Source organism: Erpetoichthys calabaricus, chromosome 2 (assembly GCF_900747795.2).
Source record: "Erpetoichthys calabaricus chromosome 2, fErpCal1.3, whole genome shotgun sequence".
NCBI lineage: Eukaryota > Metazoa > Chordata > Cladistia > Polypteriformes > Polypteridae > Erpetoichthys > Erpetoichthys calabaricus.
Window position 1 is genome coordinate 232,789,612 of NC_041395.2, and position 12,428 is coordinate 232,802,039.

Below are 12,428 nucleotides of genomic sequence, written 5' to 3' on the forward strand. Positions count from 1 at the left end.
CATGGTTTTCAATAAATCCAGAAAGGTTACAATAGCTGCCTGTCTGATTAGGCTCTGCCTGATAATTGCTGGTTTTCTTGTCTACATTTCCTACAGATGCTGTTCCTAGAAGAAGGTAGGTGGGTGGGCTGTGACAGGATGAAGTTGGATAAAAAAATAATTAGGGGTTTGAGACAAGAACAGTACTAAAGAAAGAAAGAAAATAGGCTGGCAGATGGTGTAGCTCAGTAAAGCAGCCGGCCTGCTCCCGTCAATGGAAGTAGGGCGGGCAAGCATAGAACTTTTACATTTTATAACACTGGCTGATTTATAATAGTTCAAAAAGCCTTAGTTACTTCTTACATCGCTGACCCTTTTATGGTGAAGTGTTATCTAAGGTTGGCATTATCAGCCTTTTTCATGTAGACTTAGTGGTGTCAAAATAACACACAAATGGATATACTTAATAGTTCATTGAATACTTAGGTAATAGATGAAACCTAATTTGTGGAAATGTGTATAATTGAAAACAAAGAAATAGACTGAATCAAGCTGTATACAATAATTAACAACTTATAAAGCATTTGTGCAGTGACATCTTTTTGAACCTTTAATATTTTAAGAGAAACAATACTGTATTCATGTCAGTGATGATTTTTGTTAGAACACCATAAAGCATTTTAAGATTAAATTCATTGACAGTTCTAAACCTTATTAAAATATATTCACTTATTCTGTAATTCACTTAACATCTTTAAAATGTGTTTATTTTTTCTTAGGGTAGAAGATGAAGGAAAGTAGAATGAAAATTATGATAATTATTTAGAATAAGTTGTTTTATCATTTTTGTACTGTATGATATGTTTAGCTGTAGGGAAAAAATACCAATTGCTCTTATTCACCCTGTATAGGTTGAAAGGAGCATACTTGCCAAATACTGAAGGTATATTGTTTTTTTTTTAATAATAATTGGGACTTTCTTCCCTCTTGTCATGTGATATGAATTATAAAAGTGTAACATTTCTACAATAAAAACAGACAAATAAAGCTAAATGGAAAAAAATGGGTTTACATGCAAACACAACAATTTACATCAATCTTCAGCTTTCTATACTTTCTGAGCTTAGATCATACTATGTAATAGTAAAGCAAAAAGAATAGATACCATTAAAAATATTCATTTAAATTAAAGGATATCTTTGATATTTTTCAATCTTTTTACAATGGGGGTACAGAGTACACAAGTGTAAACATGAAAAAAGGCTTAAACTTACCAAATATATATTTTTTTCTAGCAAGAATGTTACTGCATATTAACACTAGAACACCAGAGCCAACGAAAAAACTTGTAAATCTGGCCCACCTTAAATCCCTTCGCACCTCTCCGTCACCCTCTTTTGTCTTGTAAATGTGTCGATAAGCCCATGCAGCAAGCAGCCTGCTATACCATCCCCCCACTGCCACAGAACAGGTAAAAAGTTCTCCCAGTTCCTGCCTTGATTGATTATCTGGGAGTGAGCTACCCAGAATTGTAAGGGGAAATAATTTTAGGTTTTGTGTCTACAACCTGTGTGAGTTTGGGCTATACAAAAATAAACTATTGTAAACTGTACAACAATCTATGTAAACACATTGTTAAAATAGAAATGTTTTTCACGTTTTAGTAATAAATGGGATTTTGGTCTCGTCCATTACAGGAGATGGACGTCTGAAGCAGAGCTCCATTAGCAGCGGCTTTATTTTCTCACGTATTTGTTGTTATTTTGAGGTATCCTGAGGAGCTTCCACTACAGTATATAAACATGAGAAACAAGAAGAGAGGTCAAAAAGAACTGGAAAAGAAACTTAAAGCTACATCAAAGTCAACATCAAAGTCTAGACAGACATCAAGCCCAAGTACGAGGTACGGCCTCTCGGAGACTGACCTGGAACAGGCAGACAAAAGCGCAGACTTCCAAGGACCCCGCTCCACTGCATCTTTCCAGTCGAGAGTGAAAATGGGAGCGAGGGTGCAAGTGATGCAGGTTACGATGGATCAGCAATTTCAGAAGATCACTTGAAACTAGAAAAGGCCTTGCAGTACGTGATCTCATCTACTCCTCGTGAGCCCAAAGCATCGGCTGTAACAGGGGCTGCAATTCCACCCACGGAGCATGAAAGCCGAAACGATCTCTCCAGACTGAAGGAAATGATAAAAACATTGGCCACGGCTACAGCTGTAAGTGAGCTTAAGAAGACAAATGAGAAACTGCGACAGGAGCTACGTCAGGATAACAAAGACCTGGAAATGCTTCTATTTAATCGTTTTGATGTGACCTTTAAAGGTATAGTGGGGAAATTAGAGGAACACATTGAAGAAAATAGATCCAAACTGAAAAACTTGCCGATCAGCTGGATGACGTTAAGCAGGCATTCACGGCTCAAATTGAAACAGCGGAACAATTGGCATCTAACACAGATGAAAAAGCTACAGCTGCGAATTCTGAATGCAAAAAACTCGGAGACAGTCTTGCGGCCCTGGAAGATGGGTGCAGAAGGAATAATATTAGAATTGAAGGTCTACCTGATAAACGAGAAAGTACAAACCCAGTGAAATTTGCAGTAGAATTACTCTTTAAAATAAATGGAGATGACTTTAAATTAGATACCGAGATAGCAGTAGCTTATTGTATACGCAGATCAAATACCTTTAAACCTAGGTCTTTTATTGTTCGCTTTGAGCGATTACAATGTAAGCTTGATGTGATGGCACTTCTCAGACACAAGCAAGAGATTATATTTGAAAATAATCTCATTCGTATTTTCCCTGACTTCTCATCTTCAACTGCTGCAAAATGTGCAGCCTTCTTCAACATTAAACACCTGTTCAGTATATCAAATACAGCCTTTTGTATCCCGCCAAACAAGGCCAATATTATGTATTTTCCAGCAAGGAGGAAGCTGAAAAGGAATTAAAGAAGTTGTTCCCGACACTCTTTTGAAAGAAAATAATGAGCCATAGCCTGTCATGGCATGGCAAGGAGTTATCACCTGCTGTCTGATCCACTTGTAAAGATACGGGTATTATGGACGCTTTATGTTTTAATTACAGTTATAGACGTGAGTGTGTGGAAGTAATTAAAGCAGGGTTTTTTTTTTTGTTTTTTTTTACTACCCTAAAGGAGACTGTTTAACATCATACCCTTGGTTTATTGTTATTTCAGTTATTGCATTAAGATTTACTATGCTTATCCTAGACCACTTTTTAACACCATTCCCAGGGTTCATTATTTTATTATCTTAATATTTTAAAATTGCTGAAGATTATATTTTAAGCTTAAAGTCTGTTAATGATTATATTTTTGGCAAATAGTATTTAGACTTTAGCTGCAATAGATATCTCTACTTTTTAATTCTCAAACGCCACTGCGGGGGGTGGGGGCTTGTTTTGTTTTGGACGTGCTCTGTCTCTCGGTATGTCAGAGGACTGGGACATTGTGAAGTGGGGTCTAGCCTCACGTGGGGGGATATGGGGGGAGAGAAAGGGAGCAGGCTATATCTAACCTATCCTTTTAATCCTTATAATTATAACTATCAACGCAACTATAGGCTGTATGGCAATAACTTGTGGAGAAATTGGAAATTAAGATTAAAACTGACTCACTACCAGTTAAGACTATAAAATGACATCAAAAATTCAGAATCAATGTCTCCATGATGGGACAGTTAATTTTGTGAGCTGGAATGTTAAAGGCGTGAATCATGAATTAAAGAGAAAGTATGCTCTCACCTAACAGGCTTAAACGCTAAAATAGTATTTTTACAGGAGACCCACTTACTAAGCAAAGATCAGTTCCGGCTGCAAAAAGACTGGACTAGCCAAATGTTCCATTCTAGCTTTACAAAGAAAACTAGAGGTGTGGGAATTCTCATACATAGAACAGTCCCATTTGTAGCATCAGATGTAGTATCGGATCCTGAAGGGAGATATGTGATGGTCATGGGCAACTTATTTAACTGCAAAATGATTTTGATAAATGTTTATGCACCCAATGTCGATGATAAGGAATTCATGCAAAATCTATTTGCATCCATTCCCAATGTGAACACTCATAAAATTATAAATGGCTGGGGACTTTAATTGTGTTTTAAATCCACTCTTAGATGTAGTGCCCCCTGTGACAGAAGTCCTATCTAACATTGCAAAGACAATTACACAGTTTGTAACTGACCACAACTTATCAGACCCCTGCAGGTTTCTAAACCCAAACTCAAGAACATATTCGTTCTACTCACCAGTGCATCATAGCTACTCAAGAATTGATTATTTCTTTATAGATAATTTCTTGCCTATGATTAAATCTTGCAAATACGACACAATTGTTATCTCCGACCATGCACCTCTGGTCTTGGAGCTAAAATCATTATGCCGCTCACACTCACCTCGCAGATGGCGTCTTAACCCACTTCTATTCGCAGACGAGAACTGTACAGAATTTATATCCAAACAAATCAGCTTCTTCCTAGAGACAAACACACCCTCAGAGGTTTTTGCAGGAACACTCTGGGAAACTCTAAAGGCCTTCTTAAGAGGACAGATTATTTCATATCTTTCCCACAGAAATAAATTAGAAACCAAGAAAGTGTCAGAGCTAAGAAGCGAAATTACTAGAATAGATGAAGAACAAGCCAGGCGTCCACGTGAGGCTCTTCATAGGAAAAGGCAGGCTGTGCATACAGAACTCAGCATCTTGACAACTAAAGAAACTGAACAACTTAGTTATAAATCAAGACATCATTACTATGAACACGGAGAGAAAGCTAATAAGCTTTTAGCTCAACAAATCCACAAGCAAGAAATTCATAATGCAATCCCAGTAATCACCAACACGAATGGAGATGAAATCATTGACTATAAAAATATAATGCACACATTTAGAGACTACTATAAAACCTTATATTCTACTGAGTTTAAAGAAGACAACAAACAATCTAATGCATTTCTGGATACATTACAGATACCACAAATAGATTATTTTAGTGCTGAGGAACTGGATAAACCTCTGACGCTTCAAGACGGGAAATCAGCAGGGCTTGATGGCTACCCTGTAGAATTTTATAAGAAATTCTCCACTCAGCTAGCGCCCCTCTTATCCGCAACATTTACAGAAGCTAGAGACAATCAAATTACTACCTCAAACCTTTAGTCAAGCATTAATCACCATCTTTCCTAAACAAAATAAGGACTTGTTACAATGTGCATCATACAGACCAATTTCACTTCTGAATAATGATGTTAAGATACTCTCAAAAATTATAGCTAGAAGAATGGAGAAAGTGCTGCCTTCAGTAATATCACAGGATCAAACTGGATTTGACGCTTATCTTCCAATCTTCGGCACCTGTTTAATGTAATATACTCACCAGCAAAGTCAAACACCCCAGAGATATTATTATCATTGGATGCAGAAAAAGCTTTGATATGATTGAATGGAACTACCTTTTCACTGCATTGGAGAAATTTGGGTTTGGCCCAAATATTTGTGCATGGATCAGACTACTGTATACCAATGCAGAAGCTTCAGTTTGCATTAACAACATTTGTTCAGACTACCTTAAACTAGAATGTGGCACTAGACAAGGATGCCCCTTGTCACCACTGCTGTTTGCAATCACCATTGAACCACTGGCAGTCCACTGTCGAAATTCTTATCAGATAAAGGGGATTATCAGAGAAGGACTGGAACAGAAAATTTCTCTATATGCAGATGATATGATTTTATATATATCAGACCCAGAAAACACTACCTGCAGTTTTAACAGCACTTACAGAATTTCAAAAGATCTCTGGTCTCAGAATTAATTTGAATAAAAGTATACTCTTTTCAGTGAATTCACAACCATATAATATTAGATTGGACACCCTACCTTTTATCATAGCAGATCAGTTTAAATACCTAGGGGTAAATATTACAAGTAAACATAAAGCTCTTTATCAACAAAATTTCGCCGTCTGTATGGAAAAAATTAAGCAAGACTTGCATAGATGGTCAACCATTCATCTCACTCTAGCTGGAAGAATTAATGCTGTTAAGATGAACATCCTTCCTAAGCTTCTTTTGTTTATTCCAAAACATTCCAATATACATCAATAAATAATTTTTTAAGCAATTAGATTCAACTATAACCTCATTTATTTGGAACTCAAAACATTCACGTATCCGAAGAGCGACCCTACAAAGACCTCAGGCAGAAGGTGGCATGTCTCTATATAATTTTCAGTTTTATTACTGGGCAGCAAACATACAAGCTATAAAAACCTGGACACAAATAGATGAACATACACAGGTTTGGTCCGCAATAGAAGTAAAATCCTGCAGTACTTCTTTATATTCCTTGCTCTGCGCTCCAATAAATGCAAGTTATCGCAAATATACTAATAACCCAATTGTGCTTCATTCACTCAGAACATGGAACCAATTTAGAGAGCAATTTAAGATGGAAAATCTTTTATCTGTGACACCTTTTGCAGGTGAACCACCTCTTTCAACCCTCGTAAACATATCTAGTTTTTAATATCTGGAAAAGATTCGGGATTAAATTGCTCAGGGATCTTTATATAGACAATATCTTTGCATCCTTTCAACAATTACATTCCAAATTTAACCTTCCATCTACACATTTCTTTCACCATCTTCAAATTAGAAACTTTGTTAAACAGAACCTGCCCGATTTTCCTCATCTCGTACCTTCCACCATGCTGGAAAAAACACTGCTCAATTTCGAGGACTTAGATACCATTTCTGCAATATATAAAATTTTATTAGAGTCCCTTCCTTTCAAAGATCCTAGAGGACAATAGGAAAAAAGATCTCTTAATTAATATATCAGAAAGAAGTGGAAGGTAGCAATGCAGAGAATTCACTCACACTCCATATGCGCAAAGCATAGAATTATTCAACTCAAAATTATATATCGAGCTCATCTGTATCGCTTAAAACTGTCCAAAATATTTCCAGGGCAAGATCCAACCAGCGAACGCTGCAACCAAGCTTCTGCCTCACTGGGTCACATGTTTTGGGCTTGCACCAAATTAACATCATTCTGGACCAAAATTTTTAAGTGCCTTTCAGACAGCCTTGGTGTCACAATCCCTCCTAACCCATTAACAGCTGTGTTTGGTGTTCTTCCAGATAGATTTGAAGTGGAGAAGGACAAGTAAACTGTGATTGCATTCACTACACTTTTGGCACGCAGACTTATTTTGTTAAATTGGAAGAATCCTAACTCTCCTCTTATAAGTCAGTGGGAAACCAATGTTTTATATTATTTGAAATTGGAAAAAATCAAATTCTCAGTTAGAGGATCTGTACAGAACTTTTTCAAAACCTGGCAGGATCTAATCAATAATATTTTAGAATAATAAGAAATAATTATTTCTGCATTTCTTTTTCTTCTCCATTTATCTTTATTGCCCTATTAAACTCAACAATTTAGGTATGTTTACAAGCTTTAAGTATTATCTCCTTTGGCCATGATTTCCTTCTCAGGGGTGGGGTTTGATTTGTTTTCAATCCTATTTTTTGTAAAAATTAATCTATTTGTACGGAATGATTACAATAAAATTAGTAAAATATAAAAAAAAAAGTAATAAATGACAAAATGTAGACATGAACAGCATAATGTGTGGAGGCTGATGGCCAAATATCAAATAAACACATTCACAAAAGGTGCAAGTGCAATATGACAGCTTCTGTGGTGCTATGGTTAGAACTGCTGACTTATAATCCAGAGATCGTGAGTTCGAAACCAGCTCTCCTGCAATTTTACCGTTTTGAGTAGTGAACTGTTCTTATTGCAAATATTATACAATAAAAACATACATTTGATTTGTGTCTGTAACAGCGTTTTTTTTCACTTTTATTCTCTCAGTCACGATCACGATACAACACCCACCCAAGCCCCAGATCTGATGCGGTTACTTTTTATCTGAAACTGGGAATAACTGTAGATGTGAGTGGTGTTTTGAGACAATGGAACTGGAAATTCTGTGATCTGGAGGGATAAAAGCTGACACACAAACGCTGGTGAATTTGCCTTCTTCGTATCTCACTATCTCTTGAATTTTTTTTATTCAATTTTATTGAGTGTTCATGCTCACGCTGAATTAGTATGCACCTTACGGCCCATGATGTGAAAACCTCACTAACAAAAAACAGAGACATAGGTATGTATGATATTTGGAATAACTCATTTTATGATTTGTATAGTACATTTCGGAAAACATTGTGGCACGGATGCAACATTATTCATATTATTCATATTCATTCGCATGCCTTCTTGCTTGTAATCAGTGACCGCGTTTTATTTTTTTCGATCTTGCCCATGCAGTCTCCACATTTTGGTGTACGGTGCTGTTTCTTTTGTACTCCAGGACATGCCGAGGAAAGAATAGTACAAAGAGGTCAGTTCCGCACTATATGCAATCATCAGATTTAAATGTTAATAGCTCCCACACACCCAAGGACCATCCTTTCTACATTTATGACATGTATACCTGTTGCAATATACACATTTCTCTCTGTGCTGTGGTTACTATTACACTGAAGGGGCTGGAGGAAGCGGCGGTCTTGGAACAGAAGCTTGTCGATGTTGTTGATTTTCTTGCAAGAAGCTGCTCTGCAAGGTGAGCCATGAAAACTCTTCTTTTCTCAGTGGCCCCCGTGCATGTCTTGTACAGTACATGTGCGTTGATCGCCACCAAGTCAAGCTTGTTATAGCACACAGCAACTGGCCACCTGCGTGCTCCTTCTCGCACTGAATAAGCTCACACCTTCTGGTGCACAATGTCAACGCACTACCAGAGAAAAAAAGAAAGAGACAAATATATGTGACAATTTGAAGAAATTATTTTATTTTTTACCTGAATAGTACCAATCAGAAAACATCATCGCACTAATGCAGTATTATTTGAAAATTCTTGTTAAGAAAAGTTCTGTTCAAAGCTTAAATCTTGTTACATCCCAAATCGTTACTAATTACTTAATGTTTCTGAACCATTTCTAGACGATCAGAAAACTGTATGCCTATCCCATTTCTGAGATGAAAATGGGTCTTTCAAGTCCCTGAGTACTGGGACCTGTTCTAAACACAACTAACACAATTATCACACTGTATCTCAGTTATAGCAAGAAAGTTCTATCTCTTACTAACTTATGACTATGGAAGAAATTTATATTCTATTCAAATTAAGCAAACATTAATATGAGTTTAACTCAAAACTTTAACTTTCTCAGATTGGCTCTTACATTATATGTTAAATTAGAAATATTTAATCATTAGTATCACATGGCAAAGCAAGAAGCATCCATGCCATCTAGATAGATAGATAGATAGATAGATAGATAGATAGATAGATAGATAGATAGATAGATAGATAGATAGATAGATAGATAGATAGATAGATAGATAGATAGATACTTTATTAATCCCAAGGGGAAATTCACATACTCCAGCAGCAGCATACTGATAAAGAAACAATATTAAAGAGTGATAAAAAATGCAGGTAAAACAGACAATAACTTTGTATAATGTTAACGTTTAACCCCCCCGGGTGGAATTGAAGAGTCGCATAGTGTGGGGGAGAAATGATATCCACAGTCTGTCAGTGGAGCAGGACATTGACAGCAGTCTGTCGCTGAAGCTGCTCCTCTGTCTGGAGACGATAATGTTTAGTGGATGCAGTGGATTCTCCGTGGTTGACAGGAGCCTGCTCAGTGCCCATTGCTCTGCCACAGATGTCAAACTGTCCAGCTCCGTCCCTACAATAGAGCCTGCCTTCCTCCCCAGTTTGTCCAGGCATGAGGCGTTCTTCTTCTTTATGCTGCCTCCCCAGCACACCACTGCGTAGAAGAGGGCACTCGCCACAACCATCTGATAGAACATCTGCAGCATCTTATTGCAGATGTTGAAGGACACCAGCCTTCTAAGGAAGTATAGTCGGCTCTGTCCTCCCTTGCACAGAGCATCAGTATTGGCAGTCCAGTCCAATTTATCATCCAGCTGCACTCCCAGGTATTTATAGGTCTGCATCCTCTGTACACAGTCACCTCTGATGATCACGGGGTCCAGGAGGGGCCTGGGTCTCCTAAAATCCACAACCAGCTCCTTGGTTTTGCTGGTGTTCAGGTATAGGTGGTTTGAGTCGCACCATTTAACAAAGTCCTTGATTAGGTTCCGATACTCCTCCTCCTGCCCACTTCTGATGCAACCCACGATAGCAGTGTCGTCAGCAAACTTTTGCATGTGGCAGGACTCCGAGTTGTATTGGAAGTCAGATGTACATAGGCTGAACAGGACCGGAGAAAGTACAGTCCCCTGCGGCACTCCTGTGTTGCTGACAACAATGTCAGACCTGCAGTTCCTGAGACGCACATACTGAGGTCTGTCTGTAAGATAGTCCACGATCCATGCCACCAGATATGAATCTACTCCCATCTCTGTCAGCTTGTCCCTAAGGAGCAGAGGTTGGATGGTGTTGAAGGCGCTAGAGAAGTCCAGAAACATAATTCTTACAGCACCACTGCCTCTGTCCAAGTGGGAGAGGGATTGGTGTAGCATGTAGATGATGGCATCATCCGCTCACACCTTCTCCTGGTATGCAAACTGCAGAGGGTTGAGGGCGTAGCGGACCTGTGGCCTCAGGTGGTGAAGCAGCAGCCGCTCCATGGTCTTCATCACATGTGATGTCAGAGCGACAGGCCGGAAGTCATTCAGCTCACTAGGACGTGATACCTCTGGGACTGGGGTGATGCAAGATGTTTTCCAAAGCCTTGGGACTCTCCCCTGTTCCAGGCTCAGGTTGAAGATGCGCTATAGAGGACTCCCCAGTTCCAACACACAGGCCTTCAGCAGTCGTGGCGATACTCCATCTGCACCCACAGCTTTACTTGCACGAAGTCTCCTCAGCTCTCTGCTTACCTGGGCTGCTGTAATTGTGGATGGGGGAAACTCTCTCCTATGCTGGTGTCAGTAGAAGGATGGATGGAGGGTGCTGTACTCCGAGGTGAAAGTGGGTTAGGGTGGTCAAACCTGTTAAAGAAGTTGTTCATTTGGTTTGCTCTCTCCACGTCTCTCTCGATGGTGGCACCCCACTTCGAGCTGCAGCCAGTGATGATCTTCATCCTATCCCACACTTCCTTCATGCTGTTATTCTGCAACGTCTGCTCCAGCTTTCTCCTGTACTGCTCCTTCACTGCCCTGAGCTGGACTCTCAAGGCATTTTCTAATAAACACCGTCAATCATTCACAAAAGCTGAAGTAAAGTTAACAATAATGTCTTTGGGGTGTACTGTATGCCAGCACTGGTGTTGTCAAAGAAAAGCAATGGATAATGCAAAATGTGTGACTTCTATTTGCATATGCAGTGCCAAAGTTGAGACTGACAGCAATTCCTTAGACCATGAAACAGCATAGCTAACCAAGATATGACTGTACCAGTAGCCCATGATACATTTAATCAGAACAATTCAAAAAAACAACAATTTTGTAAGTGTAGAACTTTTTTTTCCATTGTATATTGCTTTCTTGGAAGATGATATATTCTGTAAATATTTAATGTAAAGGGGATGAAGTAGATGGAGGGAAGACCAGGGCAGTATATGTCTCGGCTGGAATGCCATGCCAGCAGATTCCTGTCTGAGGCTTAGCTCTGTAGGAGCAAAGTTCCTGCTGGCCACTAGTAGGCTATAGCATTTTTGTTGAAAAGCTTAAAGGTTGCTCAGAGTTTCCTGAGAACTATAATGTTCCCAATGTCTCTGGGAACATTGACAACACAGAATTGCTTCCGGAAGTGCTGGAGCAGTGATGGATATACCCCCATGACTTGTCTTACAAGTATCTGCACCTTATAAGTCTGAGCTGGAAGAGCGGCAGAGGCAAGTGCTCATGTGGTGAATAGGGAGAGGAGGCCAGTGTGTTGATTAATGTAAGACTAGAAGGTTGGAAGAAACATTTTTGGTTTTATACTTAGTTAAGCAGCCCAGATGAGTTTTGGAAGGCCAAGAGGGGCACAATTTTGTATTCTTTTAATGTTTGTGTAGTATACAATATTTTTTTATTATTTAAATAAACAGCCTTCTTGACCATTATTTGGACCATAACGGTGTCGTTCTGTGTTTGGGGTCAGCTCCTGAGTGTCACCTTCTGGTCAGAATAGAATATATATTTTTAAGGTGCTTGGTTAAGCCTTATAAAGAGTAAGTTTAAATTCATAACACTTTGGTCTCACCTACTTACTTCAATTTACCTTACTGCAACTTTTTGTTATTAAGAAAATCAGTGCTTTCTTGACATGTTGTTAAAAGCATGATTAATTTTGTTAGAAACAAAAAAATAATTATTTACTGTAAATATTGTAAGTTATCTGCTGTTCTTCTGAAAGAATGTGCACAATGGAATAAAGTTTGCTT